Here is a 24,992-nt window from a genome sequence, read left to right on the forward strand (position 1 = left end):
TGAGATCCTGGTTATGGGAGCTTCCCATTAAAGACATGTAGAGAATTGTAATAACGCCCGTAAATGTTCGTTGGATAAATGGCCGATGTCTCCTTCGCTTATTCCGTTTCCTCATATGTTTGCGTAAGCAGTGCGCAGTGTGTTAATTTTGAAGCACTAGCACGAACTGGTATGCACTTTGCTGTGCAAGTCTGTCAAAAGTGTGGCCTAATGCGTCATGCATCGATCATAAGATTCCTGTATATCGTCGAACATATTTGTAAATACTGGTTGCAGCAGAGAGTTTTCTCTTGTAATTCATGTTCATTTCTAGATAGAGTCGTCTTGACTGGAAAAAAATTATTTCAGTATGCCCATATGTGGCCATCTACAGGTGTGACATCCGGGGAACTGAACAATCTCCAAAGGACCGTTGTGAAGTGAACATGTGCTGTACCAGAGCACGGAGATATGTGTTCTGGTTGTTATGCGTTAGATTAGGTATCAAATGTATAATAGACTTTAACTCAAGCGAGTTGACTATAATGATACTCACGAACATCAATACAGAAACTAATGTCCTACCGACAAAGAGCAATGATAACAGGAATTAACTAGGTTCGTGGAAGCATTTCGGCAACCAGAGATTTTCGCAGGAAAGTACATTATTGACAAAAGAGAGTAGAAAAATATTTCAAACAACTCAACGTACAACACGTATTAATGCTAAGAATTAAATACACAATTCAGAGGACCAAGTTAAGAGAGCAACACGGAATAACATTCATAAAACGAATCACTGACCAAGATGCAGTGTACCAGCCGCATATTACTTGAATGGTCGCAAAGATAACAATAGTGAAAGTTACCTTAAGAAAATAATCCTGACACCAAATCTCAGATAAACAATAACAGGAAGTGGCGAACATTAAAAAGGAAGAACCCCCATCATTGGAAAAAGGAAAAGGGGAACTCGGGGAGGTACATGAATCGAAGTAACCCTCCCGCGTAGTTGAAAATGGCATAAGTAAAGAAAAATATTTCACATGGCCACACGCAGTTACGTAACCAAAATAATGCAAAGGATCGTTAACCACCTGTAATCACTGTGCTTCTCTGGGAACTTCATAAATTTCGAGATAGCATAATAAACGCTCGTAGATGATTGGCTAACGGAGCTGCTGAAATGAAGGACTTAATGCTCACAACAAAATATAAATGTCAAGCCTTTTCTCACCCATGCCGTACTGAACAAGAGTCCAGATAGCAAAGATGTTAAGTCAACTTAAATACACCGAAAGCAGAACCACACCGCTGTCAGAATTGAACTGATTTGTAGAAGCGGAGGGCTAATCTTTTATAGGGCGAGTGTAGAAAGTTTAAAAACAAGCAAGCGAAGTGAGGTTAACAGCAATGCAGGCGGCGAAGTAATGGTAATTTGTGAAATCTTGAGAGTTACGTGTTATAATGAATAGTTTTGACGTTAACAAGTTGTTTGTAATTTCAGTTTTGTTGGTTTTACCCCTAAGTATATTTGTTAGTTCTTTTCTCCTGAAGTTGTTATTTTCCACATGTTTCAATTCATCAGGTATCGCTGAGAGAAGCGATAAGCTGTGACACGTGACCAAGCTGTGTATCGGCCATCTTTTCCTGCAACTAGCGGCATCTGGCGTCATTTCATCCCTGCGCATCTTGAAAGGAGGAATAAAGTAAGTGTATTCGGAATAAGGACAGGCTTGATACAAACACAAATTACTGTCAAAGACTCGGGAAGTGTGTCTTATTATTATCTTTATGAGTACTTCTTAATTTCCAACTGTCACGTATTTTGCGTTCAGTCTGCAACCCTCTGTGGTTCATTTAGTTTCATAGCTTTAATCTTTATCTCGTTAAGAACTGAGTCTAACCATCGTCGTATTGGTCCTCCCTGTACTTCTCATACCCTCTACTGCAATGTACGTTATTCTTCGCCACTCGCCAAACATGACCCCACCACCAAAGCCAAATTAAATCAGCAGCTGTACTGTACGAATTGGGATTGAACTCCCCTCATTCCGAATATCCTCCTGCCATTGTTTCCACCTGATTGTACCAGCAGTCATTCTCACTACTTTCAGGTCTGTTACTTATATATCATAAATAATGTACCCCACATCCACCCAGCTTTCACTCCCATGCAGCAAAGTTGATGTGAAAACAGACCGATGAAAAGATAGTGTGGTCTGGGAATTCTTTCTCACAGAATGTCGTTGATCAAACTCTGAGCTCACTGCAGTGGCTTTTCGCAGGGAGGGCTACAACTCAGAATGTTCTTGAGATGGCCACACCTATTCTGTAGCAACTTGTATCCCGAACTCATCTGTTGAAGTACGTGACTACAGTAACCTACACCATGAACTATTAGTATTGGACTTATAATATGGTAATAAGTTTAAGACTTATCGGGGTAACCGCAAGAACTCTGTAGAATATAGGCCTAATTGTCACAAATCCACAATTCAGTACAAGTGTTTGCTACCACATTGAAGCACATTGCCTGTGATATATTTCCAGCTGAATATAGGAGTTTTTATACCAAGGTTTAGCTCGTCCCTTAGATACAATACTACAGCTGCAGAAGGGATTTCTGGAGATTATGATACTAGACACGCGTTACGTCCTCTGACACCTTCAGACAATAGGATGCCGTTATATTATGGAATACTGTCGAAAGAGGCTCCTAAAGGATGTGCGTGACTTGAGAGAGCATGAGTTGGCGAACTGGGGGCTTTAGCTGAGTCTAGGCATGATGTATTTTAAGTTGTTGTCTATCTAACCCCCTTGGCCAACTCTTGTAGGACACTTTATTCTGATGTGGTGGGGTTCTAAAAGAGTAAACCTACTCTAGGGGCACCCTTGCCTTAAGAAAGAGCCGAGCAACCTGTGCTGTTGTTGTGTCTGCATTGTGAACTAGGAGTATTTATTTGAGTCTAGACCTGTTGTGTGCTAAGCTGTCGTCTATCTAACCTCCTTGACTAACTCTTGTAGGGGGCACTTCAACCCTAGGTGAGCAGAGTAAATGCCACTCCTAAAGATTCGAACGTGGAGTTCACATAAACTAAAAAAAAAAGGAGCTTAAGTGCATTTCAAATATCCTCACCCTGATTTAAATATGTGTACGATGAAGATGTACTGACTACAGTAAATGTGGAGACGTCTACATTTCAGCAGAAAAAAAGAAGAATGAATTTGCGAGCTAAGTTGTATTTTTTCCTATCTGGTGTTGTAAAGGAATGCCACAGTGTGTTATGACGCAAGACACCTGACTTGAGAGAACTTGGAGTCTTCAGCTACAGGTCAAAGCTTGTTCGTGGTGACGTCATCACAGCCTTTGCTACTATGATGACGTCACTCCACTCAGATCCTCATTTTTATGAGGTGAGGTGGAGGGGTAGAATTGCATCAATGGTGTACTGCCAGTCGTAAGGGTGACTAATAGGGAGGGCTAACTCAGGGGAGAGCTCTGTGCTAGGACACAGGGGTAAATAGGCATACACAGAGCCTTATAGAGGCAATTCCCTAATTCCTTCTTCTTCTTCTTATTCTTCTTCTTCTTTATCTGTTTACCCTCCAGGGTCGGTTTTTCCATTGGACTTACCGAGGGATCCCACCTCTACCGCCTCAAGGGCAGTGTCCTGGAGCTATAGACTCTGGGGGACGGGGGATACAACTGAGGAGGATGACCAGTACATCACCCCGCCTCACCCTCGCGTTAACATCTCAAGACCTAATTGCTGACATGATTATGGTAAAAAATGCTGGGTTAACCCATGCGTTTGACGCCAGGCTTAACTTTACAAGGGCGTTACAGTCTCAAGTTTGAGATTCGACTTTGATGCTGAGATTTGTGGGAGCTGATGGCTACACATAGGACTAGGGATATGGTGTAATACAAATGTTTTATTCATAGGGGGCGTAATATTGGGAAGCATCTTGGAAATTCTAGAAACGGTGAACCTAGGATGCACATATCAGCAAAAAAATAACTGCTCGTGCAAGTTGACTAGTTTGGATGTATTTGTTGACACATGGAATACAAAGTTCATTTTTTCTACAAGTTCGCGACTTAGGTACAATCACGCAGGAAGACTTAAACTATCTTTGTATTGAATACCCAATATAATAGGTAAAAATAATTTAGTGCCGGAATTTAGCTCTGCAGGATTTCGCGTATTATCACAATTCCCGAATACGGAATAAGATCCCTACCTACACTTCACGTTCGATGCACCTGCAGGCCTAACGTTGCGTTGATCACTCAGTAACCTCCCGGGACTTGACATGGTACCAGGGAGATGGTGTAAGACTTAATACATATTCTTTATTCATTGAGGCGTAACGCTGAAAAGCGACTTTAGGTCTTGGAGAGTTGAGCGACCGCGCAAGGTATCAGCCAAGGAAAGACAAGAGCTACGAAAGACGTGGAAATTACAGACTCCTTAGCCCTCGTAAACATAATAGCATGGGGGTCGGAAAAGAACAAGCGTTAACCGAGGATGATCGGATAGGATGGATAAAAGTGAGTGGCCTAACACAAGTAAGTAGAAGCATGCGTGTACAAGGGCTCTTATGGCACTAACCCGGTGGAGGCTGTGCTAGGGATTTTTTCAAGTATTACCCCAATTCGAGGCTCTATCCTCCTAACCGGATGCCCTTCCTAACTTGAGACTCTAGGTGGAGTGATGTAACAGGGGAGGAGGGTGGTGGTGATGGAATACTGTTGTAAGAAAAAACTAAAAGCGGTGTTATGGGCTCTTAGCTTCCGAGCGTGTAATTAGCGGCTAGAGGACCTCAAGCTGAGCCTGGCATTAATCATAGATGTTTATTTGAATAGGAAATCGAGGTTGCTATTAATTTGAAAGGATTAACTATTCCCTAGACAAAATGAGCAATCAAAAACCTAAGACAGAATATTCAATTTGTAAATTATAATCTAAAAACATTAAAATTAAAATTAAAAAGTAAAGAATATCAATTACTCTCACAGTAAAGAAATCCCCAAAAATTCATATCATACATAATTAACAGGTCGTAACAAACCTAGAAGTAAACATTCAACCGTCAACATTGAGAAATACAGGTAGTTCAATATAAAACGTGTGGCATTCAAAATAACAGGTGAGGGCTCTACATTATAAAATATATTCATTGTTTAAATCATCATTTTAGCGTGCAATTATTTCTTTATTTCTTTCTTTCTTTCTTTCTTTCTTTCTTTCTTTCTTTCTTTCTTTCTTTCTTTCTTTCTTGGCAATGTGACTACTGTGCCACTCAGCTGACGAAGTAAGTTTCTAGAACATTATAATAGGGTTGCCATGTCTGCAGCACTTCGTAACTGAATCAATTTCCCTTCAGGTAATTCTCATCGTGGCCAGTGTCACTAGAATTGACCCCACGTAACCTGGCTCTTAGGAGGACTACCTGTTAATTTGTGGTGTCATTGAGTGTTCCAGCCTCGGTGCGAGCTCTGTGCGGCACTCTATGGATCACTGGCAGAACATGTGGAGATGAGGGAACTGCAGCTGAAAGATGACACCAGAGTGGTGGAAGAACGGGAGAGCACCCTTAAGGAGACAGAGAACAGCACGAGTTCAAGGGAAGAAGTGCTGAAAACGAGGGACATGATGATAGAACAGAGGGAGGAGGCATTTGAGAAGAAAGCAAAGGATGTGAAGAAAGCACGTAAGGACAGAGAAGAGGAGTTGGAGAGAGCATGTAAGAATAGAGAGGAGGAAATGGAAAGGACATGCAAGGACGGAGAGAAGGTTGTTGAGAAGAGAGAGCTAGCGTGCGAAGTAAGAGAGAAACTTCCTCTCCAGAGAGAGAGAGGGCGTGGCGAAACAGAGAGGAAGGTCCACGGTGGCGGACACTGCTCGTCCAGTACGAACCAGGTCACGAAATCCTTCAGCAAATTCTATATTAGGCCGCTGATCAGGGATATATCAACGTGAAGCGCACTGATTTGAACCATGCTGCAGAAGGGGACAGCTGCATGTTGTGGAGGGTCTGGTAGTAAAGGAGAGGACTGTCTTTACATCCTTTGCTTTCCTCTCAATAGTGTATAATAAACTCGCAATTTCAAAAGTCCATTAAGCAGTAACACATTATTACACAAAAATACGCCCAACCATCATTTCTTTTATAGTCATTCATTGTCATTCCGTCTCTTTAAAGTGTTTTGCTTTACGAAGATGTCTAGCCTCCATAACCTCTGAATCAACATTTGAGTATGGAAAGGGACATAGTGCTCGACATAAAAAATGGTATAACTTGAAAACCATACTTAATATGATTTCCATACTTTGTAGCTGAATACGCAGAAATATTTTGTATAAATGCCTAATAGAAGCTTTTTTGATCAAACCTTTCTTTTAGCTACAAAACAGATTTTCCTTTTTCCTGAAAAGTAAGGATTTTGGAATGTGTACACTTTTCAACTCGCCTATTCAATTATGTTTTCCGTACTATCCCAGTTAGGAGCTACTGATCTTTTATTAAGCTTTTCCAGGTATTTTTTTGGCGTTCATTACACACGCAAGCTGAGGAAATGTTGATATCAGTATAAGCCAATTTCCAGCTGTCTCACTTTGTGTTGCCACTGCCTTTTCGATATTCCGTGCTACTGCGCAACTTTCCGGAAAGTTTTGTTCGTAGATAACCAGCAGAAGCGATCACAAAGGCGGTGAACGTGCGAAAAACGCCAGTGAACTACAGGAAGAGATTCCTACGCCTTGGAACGAGTGTATACGTGCTGTGTAGTAATACAATGCGTATACAACCTTTATTAGTAAGAAAAATATAAAACGCTTATACAGGGTTTATTCACTGAGTTAAACAACTGTATAAGGACTTTTATTAGTAAGACGGAAGGAGTGCCTGCACTAACCTCTTGTACAAGCTGCTCAGTGGGCTCACCTTGATATAATGATGTACCTCACTACAGTAGACCCTCTAGTCTCAGTGTTAAGACTAGTAGTGGTAATACTACACTACATTTGGCTGCACGGGAAGGTCACTTTGGAGTAATGAAGTATCTCAACGCAGTAGATCCCACTAGTCTCATTATTAAGACTGGTGATGGTTACACTCCATTACACGTGGCTTCTCAGGGAGATCACCTTGAAGTAACAAAGTACCTCACCGCACAAGACCCCACTAGTCTCAATGAAAATATTATTTATGGTTACACCCCACTACACCTAGCTTCTCAGGAAGGTCGCCTTGAAGTAATGAAGTACCTCACCGCACTGGACCCCACTAGTCTCAATGCTGAGACTAGTAGTGGTTACACTACACTACACGTGACTGCACAGCGAGGTCAGTTTGAAGTAATGAAGTACCTTACCACACTAGAACCCACTATCCTCAAAGTTAAGACTAGTGGTGCTTACACACCATTACACTGGGCTGCACGTGGAGGTCACTTTGAAGTAATGAAGTACCTTACCACACTAGAACCCACTATCCTCAAAGTTAAGACTAGTGGTGCTTACACACCATTACACTGGGCTGCACGTGGAGGTCACTTTGAAGTAATGAAGTACCTCACCACACTAGACCCCACTAGTCTCAATGCTAAGACTAATACTTGCACAGCTCTGACCCTTGCCAAACGGAGGGAGGAAGGCACCATGAGGTGGTACGCTTCCTAGAGCAGTGCTCACTGAACAAGTAAGTTACTCGGACGCAAAACAATAATCTAGTGTTTTCCCTGTATCGGTAGTACGATCCTTACCTGCGCCCTGGAGGTGAGGAGGAGCCCTTCCTCCTCTCAGGAGGTTCAGTGCTACAACAGTGAGGGATCCTACCGGTAACAAAGAACTCTGTGTTGTGTCGTTGCCTGGAAGTGAATGGTATTCTGTGCTAAGGGTTGTACCAATGCAAATAAGTTGTTTCAAGTTAATAAAACTGTTAAATATGAGTTAGTGTTGGCCCCAGCCCCATCTTCATTGTGATTAAATTAGCAGCTCCCTGCCTCCTTTGTTCTCGAGGGGGGCAGAACATATAACTCTCTCTAATTGAGAGTTGAGTAGAGTAATATACTTGCACAGTATCGTCCAGTTAAGTGGTTGAAGCCGCTCTACAGGCTGAAGACAGTGTGGATAGTCAGCACCATAGATCACCCAGGTAAGTGACCTCGAGAAACTTTTCCGTTGAAGACACTGGCAAGGAAATATGTAGCATGATCTCACATAGATAGGTGGCCTTCAGATGTGGCACAGATGGGAAACTTGAAGTAGTGTACGTAATTTTCCCATCACACAGACGACAAGCACATCAGTCATCTTATAATTTTCATGTTTTCACTCCTCACCACCACATTTGTGTTTTCAGTAGTTCCTGCATTGATCCCTGCAGAGGTATTTGAATTACTTTTTAAACAGGAGTGAAAGTGAGAGGCGATGCAAGTGGCTGTGTCAGCGGAGAATAAGGCAGACTTATGATCCATGTATCCCAGTGCTTGAAATACTATTTTACCAGAGTATAAAATCAGGCTTGGAATTATAAACCATATTCTGATATTAATTACATAGTATTTATCAAAATAATAATTAATGATCTCAATTAACTTATGACGATAAAAATACCTTTGGCAGTGAATGTTTGGTTTGAAAATCCGTTGGCTCAATAAACTCGCGTCCTCACCCTGAAGTAGTGCAGCTAATTTCAGGAGCACCTCCCGCCCAATGGTGCCGCATATAACTTTTTAACCACGTACCTGGAATGGAACCCGAGCTAAATGTTATGCTGCCGTAGTTTCATTGAAATGGCAGAATGGTTTGAACATAACACAGGTTGAAAGGAGGGAGCTGACGGCTGTGATACTGAGCTATGCAAAGGAGGAAAACGGCCAATGACATAAGAGGCCTGTCGCTACAAAGAAACTATTGTTCCCATACGAAGCTTGAGTGGGTATTGAGTGGGTATGCGATATTATGCAATTCAATATCAACATTTTAACTCTTACTTCCAACAAATCATTTGCGAATCTTCCCACAAGAAATACATCATTTGATTCATTGATGCATTTAGGAATAACCGTGGTATTTAAAATAGAGGGTGCAACCTTCAGTCCGTCGCCACTGATCTGCATTTAGGGCAGTCACCAGGCGGCAGGTTCACTACTAGATGTTCACCCAGTATTTTCTCAAACCGACATGGACAGGTCTTGCGGTGACAATGAGATAGGGAAGGAAGTTACTCTGGCCTTAGTTTGCCTGGTGTGGAATTTGGAAACCACAGAAATCAAATTCAAGTCTGCTGAGGTGGGGTTTGATCTCATTTTCTCCCGACGGTTTTGTGGTCACTAGCTCTGTGGAAACATTTTTTAGTTATGCTGAAACTAAGCTGTGATGGGAGAAGTGCAAAATAAAAGTGATTAGGCTCAATTAGTTACCCGAGCAAAAATTACCTTCTGAATGTAATAAGTAAAGTTACAATCATCGTAGAACGCGAGTCTTCAGAGAACCACTGAGTTTTTCCACATGGGTATTCCAGAAGGAAATACATTAGTCTGTTTCGTAGCTTTTAGTATAAGGATATTAAGTGGCTATCATTGCTGCCTTAGACTAAACAGACATTCAAAATGATAGCTCCCGAGCAAAATTAGAACGTCACTTTCGAGTTTTCAGGGTAACTTATTCAAATAGGTGAGTGGAAATGCCTTAACCCGTTCACTGTCACATGTTTATTCCGGCTCTATTCTCCACGACGTGGGGGCTGTATTCCCTGCCTGTAATATGAGACGATCTTAAGTGGGACCAAGGACTGTCAACTTGGAATGTCGTTTGGTGACCACGGTTCCGATAGGAGAGTCTGGTATTAAGCTCCTCCACGGTTTGAGGTGCTCGAGTCCTAGGGAGTCCTCCCTCTCTTTAGCCGATACCTTCACTTCGCCTCCGTTTTCCCTCTGATTAGTGTTAATAGAGGATGGTTGCCCAGTTGCACTTCCTCTTAGAACAATAATCACCACGATTACCTAAATCTCAACAAGCTGTGAGTAAATGAATGAGTGCTCAGGCTCCAAAGTTACCAAGCTCTCGATGCGATGTATATCGATTACTACAATATATAGATTACAATTTTATTTTCAGAAGTAAATTACGAGTAAATATTACTAAGAAAGTAGTCGTTAGAAGCAATAGAATTACTTGCCAACTCTATAAGTAAGATATTCGTGCTTATGACACAAGCTCGTATTACTCCGTGTTAACGTCAGATACGTACGGTACTGATGTCGGAACAGAGTACATTTTACTGTATTGTTACATCCTGATTGTTACAGAGCACTTCATAGGCAAGTAATACCTATTCTACGAATTCCATGATCATCGTCTTAGCGCTTGTCCCGCAATGGAGCAGCGTCTGCCGTCTTTTGTAAGCCAATTTTCACTTGGTTCTATGAAGGGTATCATTTAAAACCAGATGAACATTCCTCATGTCTTCTTGAAGGTGATCAAGCCAGTGTTTCTAGGACCGACCACGTGGCCTGTTTTCAGATGGTGTGATGTGAAGTGCCCTCTGTACACATTACATGGCCACACCAAGTAGGTTATAGTGATAATAGCAGAATTACTCTCGAAAGTGCAGCCACTACCACTATCTAGCGGCTCGCTGTCGACTGCTCCTTGTATTTGATTAGGAATACTGCAGCATCAGCCTCACAATTGCTGTCATGTGATGGGGATATTAAGTTATATATCTAACAGTTCTTAATGCACTGTGAAATTTAGATGCATCTGGAGCAACATTGTCGCCCACTTTATCCCTGACAATGGCAAATGTATTTTCCAGACTATCTTGTGTCAGTCTTCTAGTGAAGAGAAATCGAAAATCTAATCGCTCCATCAATTCTGACCGCAAAATCTTAAGAGTAGTGATATTATCTACCCAACCTCGAATACATATTAGGTTGAGTTTACTATTACCACCTCTGTTTAACGCAATGATCCGCCTTAGATATTTTCAATTTCTACCAATTTTTCTAAATGATTAGAATTACTGCAAAGTTTATTTCTATACTGCTTGGGGCCAGATAGATAGATAGATAGATAATGCCTTTATTGGTGGCGAAGTTAGGGCTCAAGGCCCTCTCTTACACTTAACCACTAGATGAGTAAACATATACATAACTTATAATTTCGAATACAAATAAAACAAATAATACTAATAGCAATAGCAATAGCAATAATAATAATAATAATAATAATAATAATAATAATAATAATAATAATAATAATAATAATAATAATAATAATGAAAGAATCCTTAATTTTAAAATACACCAAATAACGTACACTTACAGTGATACTATGTTTTGAGGAACTGAAGATTTCAAATAATCTGTCACATATTTGTATTAAATCAGTTCTAACAGCCGCAGAGGGTGACAGTGAATTAAATTGAACACGCGCCTTTATGCCACATGCAACAGAATGGCGCACAGCCTGAACAGCTAAATACACCTTCATTGGTGAAAAGAAGCGAAGTGACATACATTGTTTTGTTAATTTTGGGGCTAGTCTGGGAATAATGGTTGAATCTTTGTTATAAAATTCTTCAGTATGAGACTAGCTACAAATTTCCCCGCCTACATTTAAATCATACTTCTTTAGATTGTTTTTGAGTGATTTAATCAAGTGAGGGGCGTTATAGAAAAAGTATTTTTTATTATTTATTTCTATTACTTGGATACCACGGTGGACAGAGGGAAAAGAAGCTGCGGGCATGAATTGGTCTATCTATAACAATCAAAAGATTAATTAAAAGCTTTAAAATTAGTGTTATATTTATTTTTTGGCTGTTTTTACGCTAAGTTTTAACAAAACAAAACGCTCAGCAACGGAACAAGATTTCGGGTACAGAACTAGCTCGTTAGCTCAGATACAAGATACGAGATATCTAGAAAATCAACCAAAATTGCTAATTAACAGTACGAGCTTAAAGCTCCCAATTTTACAAATGTTACTTGAGCAGTGTTGCTCCATCCACTCAGTGGTCAAGGAGACAGGTCTCCCAATTTTACAAATGTTACTTGAGCACTATTGCTCCATCCACTCAGTGGTCAAGGAGACAGGTCTCCCAATTTTACAAATGTTACTTGAGCACTATTGCTCCATCCACTCAGTGGTCAAGGAGACAGGTCTCCCAATTTTACAAATGTTACTTGAGCACTATTGCTCCATCCACTCAGTGGTCAAGGAGACAGGTCTCCCAATTTTACAAATGTTACTTGAGCACTGTTGCTCCATACACTCAGTGGTCAAGGAGACAGGTCTCCCAATTTCATTTACAGAGTACTCACAACGTACAATCTGCCGAGAGTACCTCTTCCTCTACAACGTTACCGCCATCCAAAAGGCACCATTCAATATTTACACTAACACCTCTACAAGAATAGAAAGAGCACCTAGGCTCTATGAATATATCTAGGAGGCTGCGCTCCGAACCTTATACCCTTACTGCCTTCTCAAGGCAACCTTCAACTTTTACATTTACAATTAGTGTATCTTGGCTCAATAAAATTAACACTTTCCAGGCCTCTCGAGACACAACCTACATTTTACAATTCAAGCCGTATTCACTGTCTTACACGCTCAACAGTCTAACATCTTAACATAAATAATCAATTTTACAGAAGTATAGAATAACCATTCTACCGGAACTTGGTGGGAGAAAAAAAAACACACATTACTGGCCCAAAAATCAAAATGATGTGGAGGCGGACACTTGCACTCCTTGAAATTTGCACTCAAAACATCAAAACCCTATTTGGGCTTCGGCCCGAAGTTACAGAGGCTAAGCTTATACTACTGAGATGACTAGATGGAGAAAATGTAAGTTACGAAAGCTACAGACAGAAAACGGTTACAAAGTTATAGTCTCCTCTAAGTCAAGTTGATAGGGAACTCAAGAGGTGTCACTCTCTATTCCCGAATTATAACTCAGTGCTTTTCGGCTCGTTTAAAATTTACATTAGAAGTAGAAATTTACATTTTAGAAGACTGGAAATTTAATGTTACATTATTAAAGATAGGAAACCCTCCCCTCGAGTTAGCTTTCAGAGGCTGTCACATAGTTATTAAAGGGCTGTAATTACGTTAATCTGCTGGAATACTCGATGAAGGGCGAGACGCCCCCACCTCTTCTATTAACACATACACAGTAGACTGGACGATCAATAAGGCAAGGTAGCTCGAAAAGGCAGCCGATTTTATACCCGAGAGGGAGGTTCTAGAGAGCTCTGGGCTAAGACCCAACACACCTCCAAATTTTATTGGATAATCAAAAAGGTACAAGACGGATCATATTGGCTAAAAGGAAAATATACAAAATTTTATATTGCTAGATATTTGAAATTAGTAGACAGAGACAGAAGTGTTGCAAACTGTAATAAACCAAAAGCAAATCATAATAAACCCAGTTTACGAAACCTCAAAATAAAAATTACTTTTGGATTTGAATATTTCCTCTTCACACTAGAGGGCATAACATAAGTTTTTGACAGAGACATCTGTAGAGAAAAGTCCAAACTTTTTGCGCTAGTAGTTGCGACATTCGTATATCAGATGGCATTCTTCAAGGCGCTTCATTTGAATTAACGGGGCGGGTGTACCTCGCGGTATAGACCTCTCCTCCCTTAAAGTCTCTCCTCAAAGTTAAAGTTTGACATTTTGGCTGTTAGAAGGAGAAATATTAAGTTGTACTTTACAGACAGAGACTTACTCAAAAAAGTTCATTTTTAAGAAATTACGTTAAAAACAAGTCTTAAAGTCTTCTTTCAGCCGTACCAGTTCAAGATATACAGTCCCCCAAGTACCCTCAGATACATCTCTCCCGCTACCTAGAGAGGGGTAGCCATGGTGATGGTCACCACAGACCAGATATATTGATACTGCTCCAGGATGGGTGGGTGGTTGAGCTACCGCACCACAGCCCTCGCCGGAAAGGATGGTGCTCCAGTACGCCGTTGTGCAGGAGACGGGGCCCTTACCCCATGCCAGATGTTGAGACACGGCCGCAGATGAAACAGAGGACACTGAAACTGTCATTTGTTTGGCATTTTGTGGAGAGCGAGAGTTGTGTACTTTTCTAAGTTGCAGTTACAGATAAGGTGGGCTGCATCGAGGATGAGTGTGTGACTAGCAGGCTTGGGCTTAGAGGTGGGCAACGGGATAAAATAAACCTCATTAGGGGGGGAAGGTTGTACAGGATTAAGTATATGCACAAGATACTGCCCTTAGGTGGATATGGGAAGGGAAGAAGGCCTCCCCATATACCTTACAAACTGATATTTAAAAATATATATTACAGAACTGACGTCGAAGAAATATAACTGTTTTCTTACTGCCATGACTTAGTGGCCTTTACTGCAAAACAAAGGATTATACCGGTTTAATCTGCGAAAGTGAACTCTAAATACCCTCTCAATGGCTGGGTTGCTGACCAAAACAGTCCAAAATAATACATGGCCCATGAAATCTAGGGGCAATCTTGCCTGCAGGTTCGAAATTCTTAACCATAACTTGATCTCCAACCTTTTAATTGGTGGGCCCACGTCCACGATCATATCTCTCTCTAACCTTTTGATGAGAAGCCTTCAGGTTACTTTTAGCCTTCTTCCGTAGGTCTCTGATATTATCAGGACCTATTGTCTCTGGTAATATGTCATTGAGTGACCAAAGAATAGCCAGCGGCGTGTTGGGAACAAATTTAAACATGAGAGAGGCGGGAGTGAACTTATGGGACTCATGAACGGCCGAATTTAAAGCAAAACATAACCAATGCAGAGAAGTATGCCACTTGGAATGATCTCCATGATGAAAAGCGATCAACGCAGTTCGAAGATGACGATTGATCCCCTCAGCCAGAGATGGTTGAGGGTAATAAGCGGAATTTGTTACATGGGATATGGACAGATTGAAACAGAACTTCCGGAATAAGTTAGATGTGAACGCCTTTGCATTATCAGAAACTATATACTGACAGAGACCAAAAGAAGCCGATAGTATTAAGACAAGAAATGGTAGGCTGAACGGTAGTCAGCTTAGTGGGGAACAACCATGAAGATCTATTGAAGTCGTCTACACATACAAGAAAAATTTTATTCCCGTTCCCCTTTCATTGGGGGAAGGTTCCAACGTAGTCTATGTATAAACGCTCCATGGCGCTAGAAGATTGTTGCGAAAACAATAGCCCTAGTTTAGTAGACAAGGTGGGCTTACTAAGCAAGGAAGATTCACAACCTTTAATCATTGCGCCGTCTATACTCTTCCAAATAAATATCTGATTTTTTTCCCTCGATTTGAAGATGCCTAAGTGCCCCCCTAATGGGGTCTCATGATAGTATTTGAAGATCATTGGCACAAGAACGTTTGGAACCACAACTTTCATCTTCTGATTATGCCTCGAAAAGCAACAAGTAAACCCGTTCCTCAATACATAAGGGACAACATATTCCCCAGAAGAAAGCGTTTCCATTATCGGAGCCAACACGGGATCTTCTCGTTAATAATTCCTAATGTCAGGAAATAGCATAGGGGCATCCGTCAAAATAGCATTAGTACTAGGAGGTATGGGCATGGGAAGTGAAGAACTATCTTCCTGTACAATGGTCTCAACATCACTAGAAAAATGCAGCTTAGTCCATCAGCAACTACATCTTCTGATCCCCTACCGTGTCGTTCATCAAATTGGAATGCTGAAATCCTAATAGCCCAACGGGCCGTACTTCCAGTACGACAAGGCCTAGCTGAAACCCTATTTAAGGCTTGGTTGTCTGTTTCTAATTCAAATTTGAATTGTTCCAGATAAAGGCGGAACTTCTCGAGGGCAAACAAGACTGCCAAACCCTCTAATTCATAAACATAATACTTGGCTTCTTGAGCCTATAAGGTCCTATACTCACAGACGATGGGCCGCCTTTCAAGTTCCATTTCCTAAAGAAGGACAGCAGCCACGGCAGATGAACAGGCATCAGTTTGGACAATGAATTTCTTAGAGAAATCGGGCATGGTTAATACAGGGGCGTTACAAAGAGCTAATTTATGGTCTTCAAAAGCGGCTTGCGGCGACGGCCCCCATTCCAATTTTACACCTTTCCTGCGAAGTAAATACAGGGGTGCCGCCCTATTAGCAAAGTTAGGAATACATTTTCTGAAAAATTCACCATGCCTATGAATCTAGCGATTCCCTTGATGTCCTTAGGAGCCCTGAAGTCACGAATCGCCTGTCTTCTGGAATGGTCAATAAAAACACAATCGGACGACACATTATGCCCTAAGAACGACATAGAAGGCGTGCCAAAGCTACCTTAGATAATTTAACAGTCAACCCAGCCTTCCGAAGGCGATTGAGGACTTCCGTCAGATGATCTAGGTGTTCTTCGAAGATCCCTGAAAAGACGATGATATCTTCGAGGTAATGATACAGATATTCGAATTTGATATTCGAGAAGACCCTATACAGCTGTCTAGTAAGGACAGCTGCACTCGTGTGGAGCCCGAAAGGTACGAGATTTTATTCATACAGTTTTTAATCCGTTACGAAAGTCGTCAGGTGTTTGGATTTTTCTGCCAGAGGTATTTGATTATATGCCTGGTTAAGATCTAAGATGGTAAAGAACTTAGCCTTACGAAACCATGAAAAACAAGAATGAAGATACGGGAGTGGTACAGATTGTAACAAAACCTTACGGTTCAACGCCCTGTAATCAATCGCAGGCCTTAAACCACCTTGAGGTTTCGGTAAAAGAAAAATGGACGATGAATACCGTGGCTTGTCAGGTCGAATGATACCATACCTTAACATCTGATCAATGATTTCCTTACCAGCCTCCATTTTAGGTGGGGACAGCCTATAAGGAGGAAACATAACTGGAATAGAATCAGTTAGTTAAATCTTGTACTAGATAAGGTCAGGATAAGACTGACACAGCCTTCTAATATTTTCAGTCTGGTCCTCAGGTAGATGCCTAAGATTTAACAATATCTCACTCTGGGTAGGCGAAATAGATGCAAATGACACAGGATTACATTTCTCAACGGGATATTAATGTTACTAGCAAGCTTGAATGTGCACCACTTTCTCTGAATGTAGAGCACAATATTACAATATTACAGAGCAGGACAATTGCTTAGCTACAAATAACTTAACCTTCCAGGTAAATCTTGAAATGCAAACTTTAGCAAAAAGGAAGCCTAAAATTTCCAATTGTGACGAGTTTGCCGAAATATATTTAATAGAAAAGAAACTAGAGTACGGAAATTTACAACAAGCTTCTAGTTTAGTATACCACTCTTCGGAAATAGTGGAACTCACGCTTCCTTAATCTAATAGAGCCGAGACTGGTTCGTTATTTACTTCAATTTTAAGATATGGTACAAATCCTGGAGCGATGGAAGCAATTTTAAGGCATTCCCTAGGGCCGTCATATGAAAAATTAGATGAAGTTATATCTTTAAAAATTCGTTGCCTAATCTAACAGGGGCTGAGCCTCTGAAAGGTGAACAGTGTGACTCAGCTGGTAACACTAGTCACTTCCTATCACTTGTATTCGTGGAGGCAGCACCAGTTGGTGCGCTGCTACTTGAAGAGCAATTATTAGCAAGATGTGAAAATGACCCGCACTTGAAGCAACCTTGAGACGGACCCGCTCCGTTCCTAGTTTCGTTCGATTTTACCAAGTGGCTTTTGTTCCTAAGGTGTTCAGTTGATCCACATGCATTACATTTGCGTGTGGAAAAGGTTCGGCGGGGTGGAGGCCGAGCACTATTAGATGACGGAGGGGGCTCTCTGGCGACTCGTAAAGCGTCAGCTTACCTCACGCTTTCGGCTCGAGTACCGAGAAAGTTTGAGGCCGAGATGCATAACATAGGTATGACCTATAGGGCGGAGAGATTCCTTCTACAATCGTCTGCAAATTTGTTCTTCAGGAAAATGAAGGGCAAATACCCTTGCATAGAACTTTATATCTTGAATAAAGTCGGCAATGTTCTCGTCCAACCTCTGTACTCTAAAATAGCACTTCTGGATGAAAGATGACAGCTCTAGCCGGAATAAGGTTAGCCAAAAGTTGGGCATGGAAGTCTTCTATTGAAGATCTATTAGCTGTTGCTTTACTATTTTATAATATGGGTAAATTATTTGAAGTACTTTGGAGTGAGAGAGAGCAAACACTGAAGCATGGTCTTGAAATTCGACTAAAAATCTTTAAAATGAAATGACTTCATTAGTTGAGTTAATGGAGGACTTGGATATACCCTTAAGCAACATGGCTAAGGGGTGGGGCAAGCTGTTGAAGCCGGGCGACATAATAGGTGACGGCATTGGAGTTGAGAAGGTTCAGCCACTGCATTAGTCATAACGAACGGTGGAAGTTGTCTTTGATGAGCCGACGCTGTTTCCGATGGAGCAGACGTTTGTTGAGAAGCAACAGATTTCCTACTCTCAATCGCCTTAATAGAGTCCTCTTCCTCAGCTACATTGACTGTTGGAACAGTGTCAACTTTAGCACTAGCGGCCCCCGATAACAATTGAATAACTCTATTCGGCATATCAGACAGGTGTTCCAGTACATTACTTGCTTCCTTAGCATGATCGTCCTTCAATTTTAGAGATAATAGTTCCCATACCCTATAATCGAAGGGAAACTCTCTAGCTTGAACTGTTTTAAGTTGATTAGCAGATGGATCGGTTAGTAGAAAAACTAACTACGGAAGCTGGCTCGGTGGTATTATACAGGATAGTATATAGAACCTCATCAATTTCTTTCTCCCAAAATACCGGGATAAAAATAGTAAGGTCTACGGATTCCTTAAGTTTGGCAATATATGCTACAACCGTTCCTCCGGATTGGACCTTCCTAATTAGAAGTTCATAAATCAATTCCTCCTTGCGCAAATACCCGGGTGCAAGGACTTCACGAGGACAATACATGTTGATAAAGAATCTAACGAATTTTGAAAATTCCCAGCAACCCAAGAAAAATTTTAGAGTATGATGTTGATTTCTATTAGTAACCGTCTAGCTTTGTCTAGACCCATTTAACCACGCTCTGCTACTAATTGCTACCATGGTCCCGTGATGAACAGAGATGAAAAGGTTGCGGGCATGAATGGGTCTATCTACTACAATCAAAAGAGTAATTAAAAACTTTAAAATCGTAGGTATATTTCTTTTGTACTGTTTTTTTCTAATGCCAAGTTTTGACAAAACATGTCGCTCAGCGACAGGACAAGTCTTCAGGTACAGTAGTTTAAATACAAAATAGGAGAAATCGGGAAATCAACCAAACTTGTCAATTAATCATCTGAGCTTGAAGCTCCCAATTTTACAAATCTTACTTGAGCACTATCGCTCCAGCTGCTCAAGAGTCAAGGAGACGAGTCTCCCAATTTCCTTTACAGAGTATACTAACACCTCTACAAGAAAGCGTCTATGCTCTATGAACGCTCCGAACCTTATACTCTTATTGCCTCCTCAAAGCAACCTTCCACATTTACAACCAGAACATTTCTGCTCACTAAAATTTACACTTCCCAGGCCTCTCGAAGTACAAACTACATTTTACAATAAAGAAATAAGTCACTGTCTTAAACATTCAACAGTAACCACTTAATATGAATGATTGAATTTTACAGGAGTATCGAATACTCATTCTACCCGGACTATGTGGAGAAAACACAGGTTAAAGTTACTTGCGCAAAAATCAAAATGATGCGGAGGCGGACTCTTGCACTCCTTGAAATTTACACTTAGAAATTGAAAACCCTACTTGGGCTCACTGCCCGACGTTACAGATGCTAATCCTATACCACTGAGGTGAGTAGATGGAGAAAGTAAAAGTTACAGTCTGAAAACGGTTACAAAATCAGTCTCTTCGAAGTCAAGTTGATAGGGAGCTCGAGAGGGTGTCACACTCTCTATTCCAGAATTTAAGCTAAGTGCTTTTCGGCTTGTTTGAAATTTACATTAGATATTTATATTTTAGAAGATCAGAAATTTAAGGTTACATTATTAATGATAAGAAACATTCCTCTCGAGCTAGCTTTCAGAGGCTATCACATAGATATTAGATACCGGTAGCTGCCATTAACTTAATCTGCAGTAAAACTCAATGAAGGGTGAGACGTCCCTACCTTCTCTATTCGCACACACTCAGTATACTGGACGATCAGTAAGGAAAGTCGAAAACGTACCACCTTTTATATCCGAGAGTAAGGTTCTAGAACGATCTGGGCTAAGGTCATACACACCCCCAATTTTTACTGGATAATGAAACAAACAGGAGATGAACATTATTGGTGGAAAAATACACATAGGAAATTTCCTATTTGTCAATTTTGAGGTTGGCAGAAAGAGATCGAAGTGTTGACCACCGTGATACACAAGAAAAGACAAATCAACTCAGTTTAGGAAACCTTAACATAACAAATTACTTTGTAGTCTTAATCGTTCCTCTTCACACTAGAGGGCTTAACATACGTTTTTCTTGGTAGAGTCATCTGTAGAGAAAAGTCCGAACTTTTTGCGCAAGATGCTGCAAGTTCATATGGAAGATGGCATTCTTCAAGGCACTTCATTTGAATGAACGGGGCGGGTGTACCTCGTGGTACAACAACTAACAATCTCGGTCGTTTCGTAGGAGAACCAACACGCAGACTTTCCAAACTTCCTGTCGAACAAGCATTTAGTGTTATTTCACCTCAAAGAATATCTACAAGAATTGGAGAGAGAATTTTATGTACATGTCAGGATTTTAAAGTGATTTTACCAAATAGATTTAATGCACTTTTCGATTCAGGTCATGAAAATATAAACCAACGAACAATTTCAATGACGTGGTATAGAAAGCAATGCATGTATTGATAGTTTTAACGATAGATAATTGTTTAATATAACACGTAAACTACATCACACACATTGCATGATTTGATTATGAATTAATTATAATTTTACATATTTTAAATTTTTTATGAAATGATAGAAATAATTTTTTGCTATGATTTCTAATGGGGAAACTATTAATACTTTTTTCATCACGTATAACAAGTGGTATTATAAAAAATCATTGGATATTTTAGATCCAAATTCGTTTTTATGCTATGAAGTGTTTGAAGGTAAAGCATATTCTATGCTCTCTACACATTCTTCACTTAAGATAAATGCAGTATTGGCATGATCATTAATTCTTTCTAAAGGTAATGATGACTTTCATGGAACTTCTTATATAACATCGAAAATGACAAAAGGCTCAGTGATACACCCACGGCATTTGCTTGGTGATAACGCCCCCTGATGTCAGGGGAGGAGAGAAGTGCATCTAATCGCATAACTGGGCCAGATCAAGATGAGTAGTGAGTTTAGGCCCTCCAAAGTGCCGTCTGTGTGGGGAAGGGAATCTAGCCGTAAAACTAGGGCAGATGAGGAGGAGGAGGTAAAGGCATCTGACCGTATAACTGCTCCCTGTAATCAAAATGGCGTATTTGAGAAAGAAGGGCATCTAGCCGTAAAACTAGGCCAGATGAGGAGTGAAGGGCATCTGACCGTAAAGCTGAGCCCACCCACCAAAATATCGTTCTGAGGTTAGGCCCCTCCAAAATGGCGACTGTAAGGAGGGAAGAGCAATCTGGCCGTAAAACTGGGCGCTGTAATGTTAGGCCCGTCCAAGATGGCGACTGTGAAGAGGGAAGGGCGTTTAGCCATAAAACTGGGCCCTGCGAGGTTAGCCCCTCCAAGATGGCGACTGTGAGGAGAGAAGGGCATCTGGCCGTAAATCTACTCCCTGTGAGGTTCGGCCGCTCGATGATGGCGACTGTGAGGTTAGGCTTGCTCTCGTATGCAAAATCCGCGAACCACCATAGTCCTACTACTCAATTAGGGGTCAATGACCTCGTAGGTACTCGTTGACTCAACACCCTACAACTGGTGTGAAACACTATGCTAACGGTTTTATTTCTGCCTTAAATACGACTGACACAAAAGTTCGCCAGGGATGAGCATACATCCCTTGAATTTTAACTGCTGGACCTGTCCTGGCTGTTGACTACAATAGGCAACAACAGCCTGCATGATTACCTCAGCGACCGCACGGTAGAGTGCTCCACAACAAGTTACGAGGAGCTTGTATTAACAGTCACAGTTAATGTTTTCCAAAAGTAGGTTTATCTCACGAGTAATATTTGAAATATTAACAGCAAGTTTACTAATTTCTTTGCGACCAGCAGCAAACGTAAATTTTTCTAGTGTTTCAATTTACATGAAGCAGAAGATAAAACATGTCAAAATTCTGAATTTAAGGCTTCTTCAAGTGGCGCAGGCATGATTACTGTTGAAAAAGAGAAAGGATCTGCAGATGATAGAATACGGACAAGTCCTCCTAGCATTCAAGTTGAAATAGCTAACATATCAACAATCTCAAATGATGTTGAGATTATCGCAGGGAAACAGGTATTAGACAGGGGCTATGTTCACTAGTAAATGACTTTTTAATTACCGCTTAGCGGTTAGTCAGTGATGAGCAGAAGAATTAATAAATTTGGTCAGGTGTCATGCATGAAGACCAATGTATTAATATTATTATTGTGACAGTAGTACGACCCCTTCCTGAGTTTGAATTGCCGCTCATCAGCTGTCAGAAGTTTAATCTAACGAAGTATGTTTGAACCCCGCCATATTAACAAAGTTTAGTGTATCTTCACAGGATGTCACCACTCTTGTTTCTAAGTTCCACCTAGTGGATTGAACGGTAATTAACATGATCATCCTAATCTGTTGTTGAGTTTATCAACCAGTCTGCTATGTGTCTTATGATGTCAGGTTCCACTAGCCAGACTGTTTAATTACGTCATTTTCTAGCCCCCTTTACATAGCTCTGAATATGAACCTCAAAGTGTCAATCTTCATCTGGAAATTTCACTGTGCTACGTTAATTGAGGAGATTCCTCGGGTGCCTTACGCGTAAAACTGGCATAAGGCGTGGTTTCCCATTTTCACACCAGGTAAATGCCGGGGCTGTACCTTAATTAAGGCCACGGTCGCTTCCTTCCACTTCCTAGGCATTTCCTATCCCATCGTCGCCATAAGACATCTGTGTCGGTGCGACGTAAAGCCACTAACAAAAAAAAAAAGAACTGGCATAAGGTAAAGCAGAACAATCGCTTAAGTATGAGAACTTTACGTACTTATGGCAAAAGGGAGATTCTAGTGTTGCTCTTTAGCATGTAAAGGTTAGGTCGATCTGCGTTTTCTCAAATTTAAATGTAGGGTTTCTACCGCGTTGGGATTTCTACGGACTTAATGTAAAACTCCTAAAAGGGACGCACGAGTGCGTAACAACGTTTCCCTTATCTACTTCATTGTCAGGTGACTGAGTTTTCGAATTCTAAATGTTCTTCCCTTCTTTCTGGACCCGCATTTTTCTTATCTTTTAGTAGGAGTGCCTCCATTTCATTTAGGTTCTCGGCTCTTCTTGGCCGTGTGGCTCCTGATTTTCTGGCTCCCCAGCATTTAAGAGCAGAATTCTGCTAAAATTTAGCCAATTACGACACTGTAAAATATTAATTGTGAATTGTGGTTCAGGGCACGGGACCCATTTGATATATGACTTTGAATCTGAGTGTGATTCCCCACGAGGTAACTTTGTTCTAGAAACCTCTCCGTCTTCCTTTTTGAACAAAGTAAGCTTCTATATTCGCTCTGATGGGAGACTCTATTTTTAAAGTCTTAAAGTCTATTGTCTCACTATTTATGCCAAAGAATGAAAATCGAATGAAAGCCTTGTGTGAAATGGGATTTCTTTCTCCCCTGGATGCGAATTAACTAAGCTTCTAAAGTTGTCCGCTTGTTATCTGTTGTTAAATCTCTGTCAATGCTCTTCTTGTTGTTTTCTCGACATATTTTTCATCAGTAAAGAAAGATAAACGGTAAACATACTTTTCAAAATTTAAACTTTGGTTCCTGATCTTTCCAGCCATTTAGCCCTCGCGTTTATTTCCCTCTCCGGATCACGGAAGAACCTGGATTTATTATTATTATTGTACCGCAGGTACACCCGCCCCGCGCATTTAAATTAAGCGCCCTGGAGAATGCCATCTGAAATGTAAAGTTTGAAACGACTTTTACAAGAAGTTTGAACATTTCTCAACAGGTGTCTGTACTATAAACTTATGTCGTGCCCTCTGGTGTGAAGATGAACTATTAAGATTCTAGTTTGATTTTTATGTTAAGGTTTCCTAAACTGAATTGTTTATTATTTGTTTTCGGTGGGATAAAGTTTGCAACACTTCTGTCTCTTCCCGCCAACTCAAAATGTTAGCAAATGGAAAACTGTATACACTTATTTTTCGGCCAAACAAAACCTTCTGGTATTTATTTGATTTTCCGAATGAGAATTGGGGGTGTGTCAGGGCCTTAGCCCAGAGCTTTTGGAACTTTCCCCTCGGCTATGAAAGCTGGCCTATTTTCGGACCAGGTTGTCTTTGTGATCGCTCCAGTCTACAGTGTGTGTGTTAGCAACGGAGGCGAGGGGGCCTCGTCCATCTTCGGGAGGTCCACCAGCTCAAGGTAATGTCAGATTTCATATAACCTTGTGATAGTCTTTGAAGGTTAGTTCGAGGGGAAGGCTTAAAATGTTTAGTAATGTAACTTTATTTCTTAAAATTTAGATTTCAAACTCTAAATGTAAATTTCAAACAAGTCGAAAGAACTTAACCAAAATCAGGGGATAGAGAGTGAGGTACCCTCTCGTATTTCCTCTCAATTTCATTTTGAGATGGCTATGATTTTGTAACCATTTCGCTCTGGTAATTTCTGGAACTTAAATATTTTTCTCCGTCTAGCCACCTCAGAAGTATAGGCTTCGCCTCTGTAACTTCGTTTTCCTTCGTATTATTTATCTATAAAAATATTTAACATTAAATTCTTAGTGGAATATTGATAGTCTTATAACAGTCCTAACTCTAAACACTTTAATA

The sequence above is a fragment of the Anabrus simplex genome, chromosome X, assembly GCF_040414725.1.
Source record: "Anabrus simplex isolate iqAnaSimp1 chromosome X, ASM4041472v1, whole genome shotgun sequence".
Lineage (NCBI taxonomy): Eukaryota > Metazoa > Arthropoda > Insecta > Orthoptera > Tettigoniidae > Anabrus > Anabrus simplex.